We start from the raw sequence: 14,406 nt of genomic DNA on the forward strand, positions 1-14,406 counted from the left end.
TGGTGTCCGGACATGGCTAGGGTTACCTATGCGTAACCTAGTGATGTCCGGACATCCAACTCTTGTGTCCGGACATCTCAGTTAAAAATGAGTTTGCTGGAAATGGGGTCTGGACCCTGCTTCTGGCGGTCCGGACCTCTCCTTCAAAACAAGGTTTCTGGAAATCAGGTCCGAACCCAGCTTCTGGCGGTTCGGACCTGCTCTTCAAAACAAACTTGCTGGTTATGCGGTCCGGACCTGGCTTCTGGCTATCCGGACTGGCCCTTCTAAACTCAATTTTTCTGGACACTTTGAGATGCTTCATTTTCACCAACTTTACATGCAAACCGAATGAGCCAAAACATAACCCAACATAGACAGCCTAGCTTGCACCTCTGGGAAAGGAATTACAACACATTAACAAGCTCGGCAAATAGGAATTTGACTAAAAGAGAAAAATGATAGAATTTCATGCGGAAAATCTACTCATTTTCTTGCCTATTTTCTAGTAGTATTTGGCATTCACTATTTGGCAAGTGCAATTTACCTTGTGGCTATTCCTTCTGGTAGGATATGTTTCATGATGTCACTAGCTAGCAGTTTTAAGGGCGAGTTTCTTGGTTTTGGTGACATCACAGTTAAGCTCATGCTGGAATCTCCCATGCCAGGAAAGGAATTCTAGATTGTTTTCCCAAAGGAATTCTAGTGTGTTCATGGACATTATGTAGCATGTCAGAGTTAGAGTACTTGATTCTCTTATTGGATTTCCTCAATCTTGTGTTAATAGTTGGTTAGTGCGATCCTAGGGTTTCTCTAATACCATTTTGCATAATCTCTAGCTAGGCTGATGGTGTGCTTGGTTGCATTGGCATTGGCCCATGGTGTTGTTCCTTCTCTTTTTGTGTTGTTTTTTTGGGTGGTTTTGCTTGGTTGCTTTATAATTGGCTAGCTTCTTGCATAAATTTGGCTCATTCTAAAAAGAAATGTTCTCCAATCAACAAGAAAACTCACTAAGCAGCTCAACTTTCCAAGCAAAGTATATCAGCCAGATCATGAACAATGTCCCACACAAACTAAACTTAATGATCGATGCAGTTCTTTAGGAATTTAAGTGAAAAGTTCATGCAAAGACCCAAATCTGACAAAAAAACAAAATTGGTCTTGCAGAGCAGCTTGAGTAGACTTTCAACAACATCACCATCAAATATTACTCTTGGAATTTTTCACAGAAGCAACCTATAATTTAACAAAAAAACATCAACTTTAAGCTTTGATATTCATCAGTCTCGTACAACATTCATCAGATTCATTCATCCCTAAACAGGGGTTGAAACTATCACAAAAGCAACCCAAAATTAAGATTCATTCATCCATGCTTTAACAGTATCTAGACAGAAAAATCATTCACAATGGGCAGTAAAAAAACAAGAAGAAAGTCATTGAGAATTGTTCCAAGACATTTTTTTTCATCTAGAAGATTAGAAAACTATACCATACTCACAGCATTAGTTTTATGAACTACATAAATTCATAATCAAAGCAAATTGATCCCAATAGCAATTCACCTTTAGGCAACCAAAATACAAAAAAGCAAATACTAGTTACCGAGTAAGATCCTATGTTAAATTGACAAAAAGATACTTCCTTTTTTTTAATCACAGCCAAACACCAACAAAAACATCATCATCCCCCTCAAAGAACTCTAACTCATCCTCACTAGAGTCACCACATTCCACATTCAAATTTATTCCTTCAATTCCATTCATCCTACCACTCATCCCTCCCCCCATTATCTTCGTAGTGTTTGTAGTGTCCCAAAATTTTCAAAGCTATTTAAATAGATTATTTTGATAATGATGTTATTTTAATATCCATTGTAGCTAAGGATTTTAATTCTTGGGAAATTTATGAGAGTGGTAATTAGAGAATGGTAATTGGTGAAATAGTAAAATGAGGGTATAATTGTAAATTGAAGATAGAATGAGGGTATAATTGTAAATTGAAGGTAGAATAGTATAGGGTTGGTGAAATAGTATAGGGTTGGTGAAATAGTAAAATGAGGGTATAATTGTAAATTGAAGGTAGAATAGTATAGGGTTGGTGAAATAGTATAGGGTTGGTGAAATAGTAAAATGAGGGTATAATTGTAAATTGACGGTAGAATAGTGTTTGATTTTCTCCTATAAATAGAGCTCTTCTCCTTCAGAATTTTCACCACTCATCTCCTCTCCCATCTCTTGCATATATTCTTCCTTCTTCCGCTTTTTACTCGGTCTTTCTTCTTTCTAAGAGTGTTTACTCAGAACAGAGAGAGAAAGGGCGAGACCAAGCGCTACAAGAAAGAAAGAACACAAGAGATAGCGGACTTTAGAAATTAGTTTCAAAAGATATACTAGTGATGTTAGTTATATTGGAGCAACTGGATTCCTTCATACCACTTTTAGCTTCAGTCTAGAGGTAAGTAAATTCACTACCCCTTCTAAAGTTACTTCATGTCATGCTATTTATTCATTCTTTAGTAAATTGTAAATGATTATTTTATTTACGTATTATGAAGTTATGTTGCATGCATGAAGGATTTCTAAAAGAATTATTTAGAAAGTTTATATTCCTTTAAAGGCTTTTTAAGCACAACAAGTTTATATTTGGAAAAGTTTCCATTTTAAGAAAAGAAAGTTGAGAAATGATGATGATTATAAGAAAGAAAAATGATGATAAACCCTCCTACATGTTGCCCTAAGATGCATCAAAAGAAGTACAAAGAAAAGTACAAGAGATGAGATAAATGTTTATGAAATGAGGGCACATGTATGGAGGAGAGTATTTTTGGCCCCAAGATAAGATAAGATGAGAGTTCGGTACCGATACTCGGATGGAGGCGAAACCACTGAAGGAGGCTATGCCAGAAGGTGGTATTCCATCAACAGACCGTTGAGTGCACCAAGAAAAAGAGTTAATTGACGGTCGGGCATGGCTGAGGCCACAGTTCAGTGCCATGGTCACAAGGACCCGCAACCCTCGTGCACAGGGGTAATAGTGTACATGGGCCTATTATGAGAAAATGATACTATATTTTCAACGATGATATGCTATGATGATTTACAAAGATTATTTATAATGATGCATTATGATGATGATTTATAAAGATGATTTACAACGATGATCTATTACTAGATGTAATAGTATGTATATGTTACGGGAGATGCAACCGTACATACAGATATTATTATGGCTAGAATTATATTTATTTGCGAAAATGATTTTCAAAACTGAGAACAAGGAGTAAAACTATTTATGGTTGTGGATGTTACTTGCTGGGCCCCCTTTGGGCTCATTCAGTTTTATTTCTTGTTTTCAGGTAGAAAGGACGCTGGAATAGGAGGCCGGAATGGGGTGGGAATAATTATTAATTTTCAAAGTCTTTTCATATAAGTTATTGTAATGATATGATATTCCGCAACTAAAGTTTAATGTTTTCTAATTTCGCTTGTAAAAAAATCTCTTGAATAATGTTTTATGCATTTTTCGTATCCTTCAAAATCAAGTACTCTGATAGACCTTATAGATCTTTGCAAGAACTTTTGTTGTAAAAGAAGAAAAGTGGCAAACTCAGCCTTAACGGGCTGGGGATGTTACAATTTTGGTATCAGAGCAAAGGTTATAAGGTTCTGGCAGACTTTTCAAAAAAAAAAAAAAAAAAAAAAAAAAATTTGGGGGGGTTAATGAGAAGCCACATTCCGGCCAAGTAGAGTGTGCATTGTTGTGTGGTCTCTAATAAATGATGCATGAGCATTTTTCTAATGGTTAATTTTTTTGTTAAAAAAAAAAAAAAAAAAACAAAAAACAAAAATCATCCTAGTGTGATTAATTTGGAGGATTTTATTATTGTGATCATGTTAATGACGGAGATGAATTTTTATTTTATAGATAGGTTGTGATCTATAGTATCTGCCTATTTGGATTTGCGGCAGTTTTCTAGAGTATCGATTGATAAGGGTATATTTTAAGGTGTCTCGAGGATTTAGAAAAGATTATTGATCATGATTTAAAAATCGTATGATGATTTTATAGATTTAGGTTGCGAGCTAATTTGTGAAATTAATTTGGTGACAAAATGGTTTTATTGATTTAGGTTGTGAGACAAATGGTGTAAGTGACTTAGTAACGAATGGTCTTATGGATGTCGGTTGTGAAATGATTCTTGAACTGAATTAATGATATAAGAGTTTATATGAGTTTTTGGTAATGGCTAAGGTTTGGTCGATGACAATAATGATACTATGATTGATGTTGTAATATATGGATTGATGAATAAGGATTACGTAGTGGCATGAAGTGAATGCCTAAGTATTGCAGGGATAAATGCAAATAAGGTATACCCTAGAATCTATAAGATATTTTGAGATATAAAGTTGTGGTTTAAGGATTTTGATATTTTCGAATGATTGTGGTGACTTTAAGGTACAATTCATGAAATCTTTAAGGTGATTCTTAGAATTTGAGGTGCTAGGTTTTCTATAATTGAGGTAAATTATATTGAAGTGATGCTTAAAGTTTTGAGGATGAATTAGTGCTCCTAGGTTGTGGATAATATTTAAATTTTGAGGCATTAGTGGATATGAAATTATGAGAAATTTTAGTTACATGCCAAAGCTTTTGATATAATTTTCTTTTACTAAGTAAAGATAATGGATTATTATTCTGGAGGTAAATTGAAGCATAAAGGTAAGAGTTGAAAGACAATATAATACAGTGATATAATATAGTGACATGATCTAAATTTCTCTTATAAGATATATGTTCAATGATATTAAAGTATTTTAGAGGTTGATAACATGTGATGGTGCATACTTAGATGTTTTATTGAGTGATTAACTTGTTAAACAGATTGTTTGTTTAAAGGAAGTTATTATAATAACAGGATGATTATATAATGAATATTGAATGAGTACTAAATGATTACGAAAAGAAATGTTTGGAGAACAAGCTCCTTATAATATTACATACCAGTGTCCATAAAAAAAAAAAAAAAAAAAAAAAAAAAAAAAAGAAAGGAATTTGTTGCATAAAGAGACACGTGGTAATGATGAGCAGATGATTCCTCAGAGCTGCTCCAGGAAAGTTATTTCTGCATAGAGAAAACCTAGTATGAGCAGAATCGTATATATTTATATAATTGAATTATCTAAGGGAATATTTATTTCTAATGAGGTACCTGACTAGAGCGTGTGCGGAGAGACTTGCAATACCCCTGAACATCGACCCGGAGTTTTTCGTGCTGTCGCTGGAGACGTTCGGTATTCTTCTCCATTTCTAGCATCTTTGGTCCCAAGTATTCTGCGTAAGATAACATCATCTTTTTCAGCTGAGTATTCTCCTGCTTCAAATCCACGTGTTTTCGTTTGTAGTATTTGAGCAGTCGCTGTAAGACCCCGATTTGGTTTCTTGAGACTTTCAGCTCAACATTTCTGGCACTCAAACGTTGTGCCATGTCAGAAACTGAAGCAGCACCTTGGATACTGAATGCCAATGAGTTATTAATAGCATCAGTATCCGACCTATCAGCTAAGAACGTTTGATCCCGTGGAATTACGAAACCTTTGGCCACTGCTACAGCAGTAGAATCATGGAGCATGACAGAATCGTGAATAGTGATAGGACGATTGTCAAAGACAAAAGTTGGCTGCCATACATTAGGATAGGTAGCAAGTTCATTAGGGTGTGTAACAGGTACGACGGGATGAATAGCAGACACTTCAGGGGGAACAACAGGCACCTCCGGTTGCACGTCAGGCATAACAATGGGTTGTGCTGCAGGAGCAACATTCAAATCGAGGTTGTTAACGGATGATGATGATGCTCCCATATTTAGGAGAGTAAGGAAAAATAGTTGAGAATACGAAGAAATTGGGAGAGATGAAGTACTGAGAAGAGACTAAGCGTTAGGAACTGAAGAAATTTTTGTGAAGTTTCTGGAAGCAGCAGACGAGTGGCTTTAAAGGAATTTTTCACTTCAGGTGAAATAAACAGTAAACAACAAAGCGTTAGGCGACCTCGGGCCGCGATGGAAACTTTGTCAAAAGATCCCGTGAAAGTAGGATCTTGTCTCCTGTCATAATTCGACTGAGCTCATTTTTCAAACCCACTGTTCAATCAACGACTTCGAATACCATGCGTGAGCAACTGAATGAATTGTCATGCCAACGCGCACCACGCGCTCGTTCATTACCAGAAATCTTTCCTATAAATTCCCACCTCTTTCTCCATTGCAACGCATGCCTTCTGATCATACCCCTTCGCCTGAAATCTTCTGTTAATAGCCTTCCATACAATGAAAGCTCGACTTTTCTCCCAGTTGAGCATATCCTCAAGAGAGAGAAAAATGCAAGCATCACGATTTGATTCACAAACCCAACACCTTATACTCTCAGTAGTAAACCATTGAAGCAAGATTATCGTTGATCATGTCCTGAGGAAGCAAGATTATCCTTGATCATGCTTCTCAGGCTAAATATCTCTCTTTTCTTCTCAGTCTTCGTAAATGACAGAAGAGAGAGAGCATCCGATATGGGTATTTTGAAAGTCTCGGAAATGAGTCACATGCACATCATGTCCTGAAATGCTTTTCAAATCTTCATTTCTAGAAAGCAACAGGACTATCTTTCTCTCTTTTCTCTTCTTGACCTTGCAAGACCCAAGGGAGAGAAATTATAACATGAGTGTTTTGGGACATCCAGCTTGGAAACTTACCCATATCCTACTTTGCTTGCTTATCAATTTCATCTCTAGAACGCAGCAAGCACAGCATGTATTAGTCAAGAATGGATGAGAATCTTACATTTGATGTAATCGTGTATTTCGTTTGAGTTGAAATCATAATTACGAGTTTCTATTGTTGAGTTATGATTTATCAAATAAAGATGTAGTACTGAAAGATTTTCGCTGATATTGTAGCATCAACACAAAAGTTGGGATGAGAAAATAGAAACGGTTGTGTATTTAGAATGAATCGAATTATGATGTCACTTCTGAGGTATATTCATGTAATGATGTTTGAATGTTGGTGCTATTTACTTTTACAGGTTTATGATGGTGAAAAGTTATTAATTATTAGAGCATCATATTAAAATTTCGTATGCATGATTTGGAATACTGAGATACTAAAGAGAATATAGGCGGGGATGATTTTTACACCTTTTTGATAAGATTGATTAAATTAGATCGAGAGAATTATTGCAGGCTTGAAATGAGGACTATGATGATTGGAGGTATGAACTATTGATCACATGATTTATTAATTTGATGTTTAAACCTTGATTGTAGACTGTTGATGAATAACTCGATTGTTGTTATTGAGGTTGGAAAGAAACAATGGAAAAGATTTTGAGGTAAGATTTTAGTGTGAATTGATGAATGATTGCAGAAATTGAGACTTTAGACTGTGAATAAGATTTACTCATAGAAGAAGGAGATGGAAATTTCAATATGATAAAAGAGAGTAAGCTTTGATGAAGGATTGAAAGGAATATTATCTGAATCCCTCAACTTGAAGATTGGACGATAATATTATAGGTTTTAATTTCGAGGACGAAATTCTAATAAGGAGGGAAGATTGTAGTGTCCCAAAATTTTCAAAGCTATTTAAATAGATTATTTTGATAATGATGTTATTTTAATATCCATTGTAGCTAAGGATTTTAATTCTTGGGAAATTTATGAGAGTGGTAATTAGAGAATGGTAATTGGTGAAATAGTAAAATGAGGGTATAATTGTAAATTGAAGATAGAATGAGGGTATAATTGTAAATTGAAGGTAGAATAGTATAGGGTTGGTGAAATAGTATAGGGTTGGTGAAATAGTAAAATGAGGGTATAATTGTAAATTGAAGGTAGAATAGTATAGGGTTGGTGAAATAGTATAGGGTTGGTGAAATAGTAAAATGAGGGTATAATTGTAAATTGACGGTAGAATAGTGTTTGATTTTCTCCTATAAATAGAGCTCTTCTCCTTCAGAATTTTCACCACTCATCTCCTCTCCCATCTCTTGCATATATTCTTCCTTCTTCCGCTTTTTACTCGGTCTTTCTTCTTTCTAAGAGTGTTTACTCAGAACAGAGAGAGAAAGGGCGAGACCAAGCGCTACAAGAAAGAAAGAACACAAGAGATAGCGGACTTTAGAAATTAGTTTCAAAAGATATACTAGTGATGTTAGTTATATTGGAGCAACTGGATTCCTTCATACCACTTTTAGCTTCAGTCTAGAGGTAAGTAAATTCACTACCCCTTCTAAAGTTACTTCATGTCATGCTATTTATTCATTCTTTAGTAAATTGTAAATGATTATTTTATTTACGTATTATGAAGTTATGTTGCATGCATGAAGGATTTCTAAAAGAATTATTTAGAAAGTTTATATTCCTTTAAAGGCTTTTTAAGCACAACAAGTTTATATTTGGAAAAGTTTCCATTTTAAGAAAAGAAAGTTGAGAAATGATGATGATTATAAGAAAGAAAAATGATGATAAACCCTCCTACATGTTGCCCTAAGATGCATCAAAAGAAGTACAAAGAAAAGTACAAGAGATGAGATAAATGTTTATGAAATGAGGGCACATGTATGGAGGAGAGTATTTTTGGCCCCAAGATAAGATAAGATGAGAGTTCGGTACCGATACTCGGATGGAGGCGAAACCACTGAAGGAGGCTATGCCAGAAGGTGGTATTCCATCAACAGACCGTTGAGTGCACCAAGAAAAAGAGTTAATTGACGGTCGGGCATGGCTGAGGCCACAGTTCAGTGCCATGGTCACAAGGACCCGCAACCCTCGTGCACAGGGGTAATAGTGTACATGGGCCTATTATGAGAAAATGATACTATATTTTCAACGATGATATGCTATGATGATTTACAAAGATTATTTATAATGATGCATTATGATGATGATTTATAAAGATGATTTACAACGATGATCTATTACTAGATGTAATAGTATGTATATGTTACGGGAGATGCAACCGTACATACAGATATTATTATGGCTAGAATTATATTTATTTGCGAAAATGATTTTCAAAACTGAGAACAAGGAGTAAAACTATTTATGGTTGTGGATGTTACTTGCTGGGCCCCCTTTGGGCTCATTCAGTTTTATTTCTTGTTTTCAGGTAGAAAGGACGCTGGAATAGGAGGCCGGAATGGGGTGGGAATAATTATTAATTTTCAAAGTCTTTTCATATAAGTTATTGTAATGATATGATATTCCGCAACTAAAGTTTAATGTTTTCTAATTTCGCTTGTAAAAAAATCTCTTGAATAATGTTTTATGCATTTTTCGTATCCTTCAAAATCAAGTACTCTGATAGACCTTATAGATCTTTGCAAGAACTTTTGTTGTAAAAGAAGAAAAGTGGCAAACTCAGCCTTAACGGGCTGGGGATGTTACAGTGTTCCTCGCCACCGCCGGCCCGCCTTAGAAACCTTCTCATGCTCCCTCTCTCTCTCTCTCTCTCTCTCTCTCTCTCTCTCTCTCTCACTGGTGTGTGTGAGAGAGAGGGAGCACAGCAGAACAGAGAAAAAATCGATGTTGCCGCCAGTGAGAGAGAAAGGGGCATCGGACGGCGTCATCTCCGGCTTTCTCTGTACCGGCTGGCGTCGCCTCCGGCGACGTCTCCGGTGGCAGGTTGGTGGCTAGGGTGGGTCTTGGAGAAAAATATGAAAAGTTTATCCAAAAAGGTGTTTTGTTTTAGGTATACTAGAAAAAAGATTAGGTGGAACACCATATTTTTGTTATAATGTTCCATGCTGATGTGTCGCCTTCTTATTTGAGGGCACAAATGCCTTAGTTCCAAAACCTTATAGAAGTTATTCTTTGTTCGAAAATAACTCGGATCTTGACAAATTCTTTCATTCTATATTTTTATTGTTTGAAATTGAATAAAAATCTCCTTGAATAGCACTTTCCCAATATATTATTTGTTATTTTTTTAAGGACATAAATTTTCTCCAAACTAGTTTGGAGGAAATATCCTCCAACTCATTTAAAATAATGTCAAGTGTTTATAAACATTTAAAACACACATTAAATCCTTAAGATCATTAATAGCAATTTACTAATTTAGACTAGGGAAATTATATATAAACTCCTTAGGTCAATGCGATTTTTTTAAAAACTCCCTGGTTTTTTTTTTTTTTTTTTTTTTTCCGGAAATTTAGTCTCTGGGTAACTCGAAACTACTAGAAACTCCTTACCGTCAATTTTTGTTAACTGTCATTAGTCCACTCAAAACTCCCCGTTTTATCTGATTAAAATATTCATTTTTTTATTAATTTAATTTAAAAAATTAAATCTTAAAAAAAAAAAAATTGAAGGGTGGCCGCCACCCCTGGCCACCCCCCCAACCCCTATGGGGTGACTCGCGGCCACCCCTTTCCACCCCATGGGGTGGCCGCGAGCCACCCCATGGGTGGAGGGGTGGCCTGCGAGCCACCCCAAACCCCCAAGGGGGTGGCTGTGAGCCACCCCAAACCCCCAATGGGTTGGCCGCGGGCCACCCCAAGCCACCCCATTGGAGGTTTGGGGTGGCCCGCAGGCCACCCCTCCACCTATGGGGTGGCTCGCGGCCACCCAGGGGTGGGCAAACCACCCCTGGGGTGGCTTACGGCCACCCCATAGGGGTTGGGGGGTTGGCACCGCCACCCCTGGCCACCCTTCAATTTTTTTTTTTTTTTTTTAAGATTTAATTTTTTAAATTAAATTAATAAAAAATGAATATTTTAATTAGATAAAATGAGGAGTTTTGAGTGGACTAACGGCAGTTAACAAAAATTGACGGTAATGAGTTTTCTAGTAGTTTCGAGTGACCCAAGGACTAAATTTTTTTTAAAAAAAACCTAGAGTTTTTTAGAAAAGCGCGTTGACCTAAGAAGTTTATATATAATTTCCCTTTAGACTAACATTTTAAATATTTATAAACACTTGGCACTATTTTAAATGGGTTGGAAGATATTTTCTCCAAACTGCTTTGGAAGAAATTTATATCATTTTTTTAATTCAAAAAACACCTAAATGAAACCTTTAAGAAGGTACTATAGAAAACAAATCAAGATTCTTGAAGTTGAGCTTAGAGAAGGTTTTTTTTTTTTTTTTTTTGACATGTCCACACAAAGGAAGGGGGAGGGGGGATTCGAAATTGTGACCACCGCTTCATGAGGCGTGGTCCACAGCCGAATGAGCTACCCCTTGGAGATGAGCTTAGAGAAGTTAAAAACATTCTTTTGGAGCTGAAAATTTTGTGCCCGTAAAAAACGATAGGATAACAAGTATGTTGTAACTACTCAAGAAAAAACGTTAGCCACATCTGCGCTATGACCCCAAAAAGACCAGTAAATTTGGAGTTTATCTAGAATTTCTTATAAAACCCAGTTTCATTTAGTAATTAACCAATATAGGACTTAACATTCATGATTACTTTTATATTCTCATATTCCCAATATGGGACCAGGGTGTTACAAACCCCAGCTCTTAAACTCCTGACGTCCTTGTCAAGGGCCATGTCATGTAATGCTCCAGTATTATATGGCTTGACGTTCAATAATGATCAATCACAAGCTCAATAGTGATTTTAAGAGTCACATCATTCTTGGAGGGACACGAGAGGCTTCTAGAATTATTATTTGGCGTTACTAAGTGACTCTAATACCATTTATAATCAAATTAGCAAAAAGGCTAGCCACATATGCGCTATATATGATGAGTGATGACCTCAAAAGAAGTAATCAATTTGAAGCTTTCTTAAAAAATTTTATAAAGCCTAAATTTATCTAGTAACTACACAATGTGAAATTTAACACTTGTGACTATCCCTATAAGTTATTTCCTCTATGTGCATTACTCCTTATCTCCCAATATAAAATCGGTGTATTACATATATTCTTTTGTGCGAGAGACATCAATGATAGTTGTTAACAGCCAAAAAAAGTTGAAAAAGGAAATCTAGATCAAAATGGTAAATGGATAGCATTATTAAAGAGAATATATGGGCACAAAAGGTGTTTGCAACTGAATCTTGATGTAGCTAGCAAAAGAGAATCATGAGTCCCCACCTTGTCACGTGACTTCCATGCTCCGAGTTGGAGAAACCATCATTTCTCAGGCTCATCTTCATAATAGAGGCCACGCATATATATATATATTCTATTTCTTTTTTCCCCACCTAACACTAAACAGCACCAAGCATATCAAGGCCTTTGTTGTAAATCTTTTCAATTTGGATTGCGCATGCATAATAAAAATAAATACAAATAAAAAAGTATAATTACATCTTTTTATGTGTCTTTTATGTTAAACAAACAAGAATTAGGTGCGAAATAAAGAAGAGGCGCACGCTAGTAAACTCCTAGGATTCAATTATGATATGTCTGCATCAGCCGACACTACAACCATATCAAATGTCAGATAGCTTGAGTAACTAATCAATGTCTTTTTTTTTTCACCTCTTTTTTTTTGTTTTTTTTTGGAAGTAGTAACTAAACAATGTTTGTCCTACTAGAAAATACTTAAAAGAAACTCATATTCTTTATTGTACTTTTTTTTGGACAATTTAATGTATATATCAATTCTTATGCACCCTTTTTTCTAAAAATTAAAAATAAAAATAATTATGCACAACTTGGCTGTGTTCACAAAGAACCAGACCGATTTGACCTAAAAACCCAAATTTTTTAAAAAAAAAATTAATTCTAACATTCTTACTTTTTACATCACATCAATCATTTTTATTATTATTCAAATAAAAAAAATCACTACAAAACAAATTTTTTCACTTTTTTTATACAAAACATTCTTACCTTTTTTTTTTTCATATCAATCAAATATGTTATAGTACCGTTGCACTCCATTTTTCCATTCCATTGCCAAACACAACCTTGTGACTTGTTTCCCTTGTTTTCTTTTATACCTCTATTTATATTGTTGGATATATATAGTTTTATTTACTTTTTTCTCTCCATAAGTAAATTAAATTAAGTTATTTCAATTCAGTAGGGTCATTGGACTAAGGTATTCAACTCTTATAATGCCACTCACACTTGAACAAAAAAAAAAGAGAAAAAAAAAAAAGATAGAGAGTTAAAAAAAATAAATTAATTACTACCTTGGACAAGTACTACATGTAAAGGTGTTCACTTACGGCATTAGTGATTTAGATAATTTTTTTTTAACGGTTCAAATTTAATTCAAAATTTTTTATGAGAGAAAGAGAAAAAGTGAAGTTAAATTTGGACAGTCGGAAAAACTACAACATATGTGATGTACTTTTTTTCAACGGTCCATATTTAATTCAAAAAATTTTATGCAAAAGAAAATAAATTTAAATCTTAACCGTTGAAAAAAACTACACCAAATATGCGGTAATTTTTCTGATTTGTGGCAACATTCATGAGACAGAGACAAAGACAAAAAAAGAAAAAGGTGACCTATAAGCTTACAAAGTGACCAAATTCGAGATCTTAAATATAATCCATGTGATTTGATATTAAAAAATCACATTGTCCTCTTTGTTTATATCAAAAACTCCAAACTTGATCATTAAAAAACATTTTTTTTTTTTTACCAAGTAAAAATATCTCTTGCTCACAAGCAAATAGTAGTAGTCTCAATTGGGGCCCGTGAAGCCTTTCATTTAAGTTCAAAGTGCAATTGATGGGGGCATGTGGAAGATGGCAAAATTGGGACACAAACAAAGCTACGTACAAGTGCCTTTGGGGACATTTGTCAGTGTTGAAGCATTTATAAATTGCTATGACCAAATTCTGACGCAATAAATCCTTTCACAAAGGCACCCGACAAGCCCTCATGTGCGACGATGCGGGTGTTCAAGACATTATTATGATTATGTGTCAGCAAGTTTTAACCTAAGATTTATTGGAATAACAAATGTGGAGTAGTACTCTTTGTTCAAACACTTCTACATGCTTGCAACCTTTATGGTAGTCAATGTAAACTCTAAATGTTTGATAACAACAATTTAAATGTGTATTTTTTTTCCTTTTTTAATGGGAAAAATATGCATACTGCCTTCGGGCTAACACTTAACTTGCAATATCCCTTCCGAATTAAGTATTGTATTAATTTGCCTCCAAACTATTAAAAAAGTTTGCAATATACTCCCTTTGTACAAAAAATAAATCAGAAAAACATTACAAAAATATTTGTTTAAAAATATAACTGGTGACCCACAGCAGCGGCCAGATCCACGGCCACGTGGGTTTTTTGTTGGGGAGATATTGATGCAATTGTATTGTATATTGGGTGTTAATATATGTATTTTTTCCCTTTCTTTTTTATACATTAAGGGTGTGTTTGTTAAAAGGTTTTGATTTGATACTGCAGCAAAAATTGATTAATGTGAAGAAAAAAAAGGTAAGA

The sequence above is a fragment of the Corylus avellana genome, chromosome 6 (assembly GCF_965113065.1).
Source record: "Corylus avellana chromosome 6, dhCorAvel1.hap1.2, whole genome shotgun sequence".
NCBI lineage: Eukaryota > Viridiplantae > Streptophyta > Magnoliopsida > Fagales > Betulaceae > Corylus > Corylus avellana.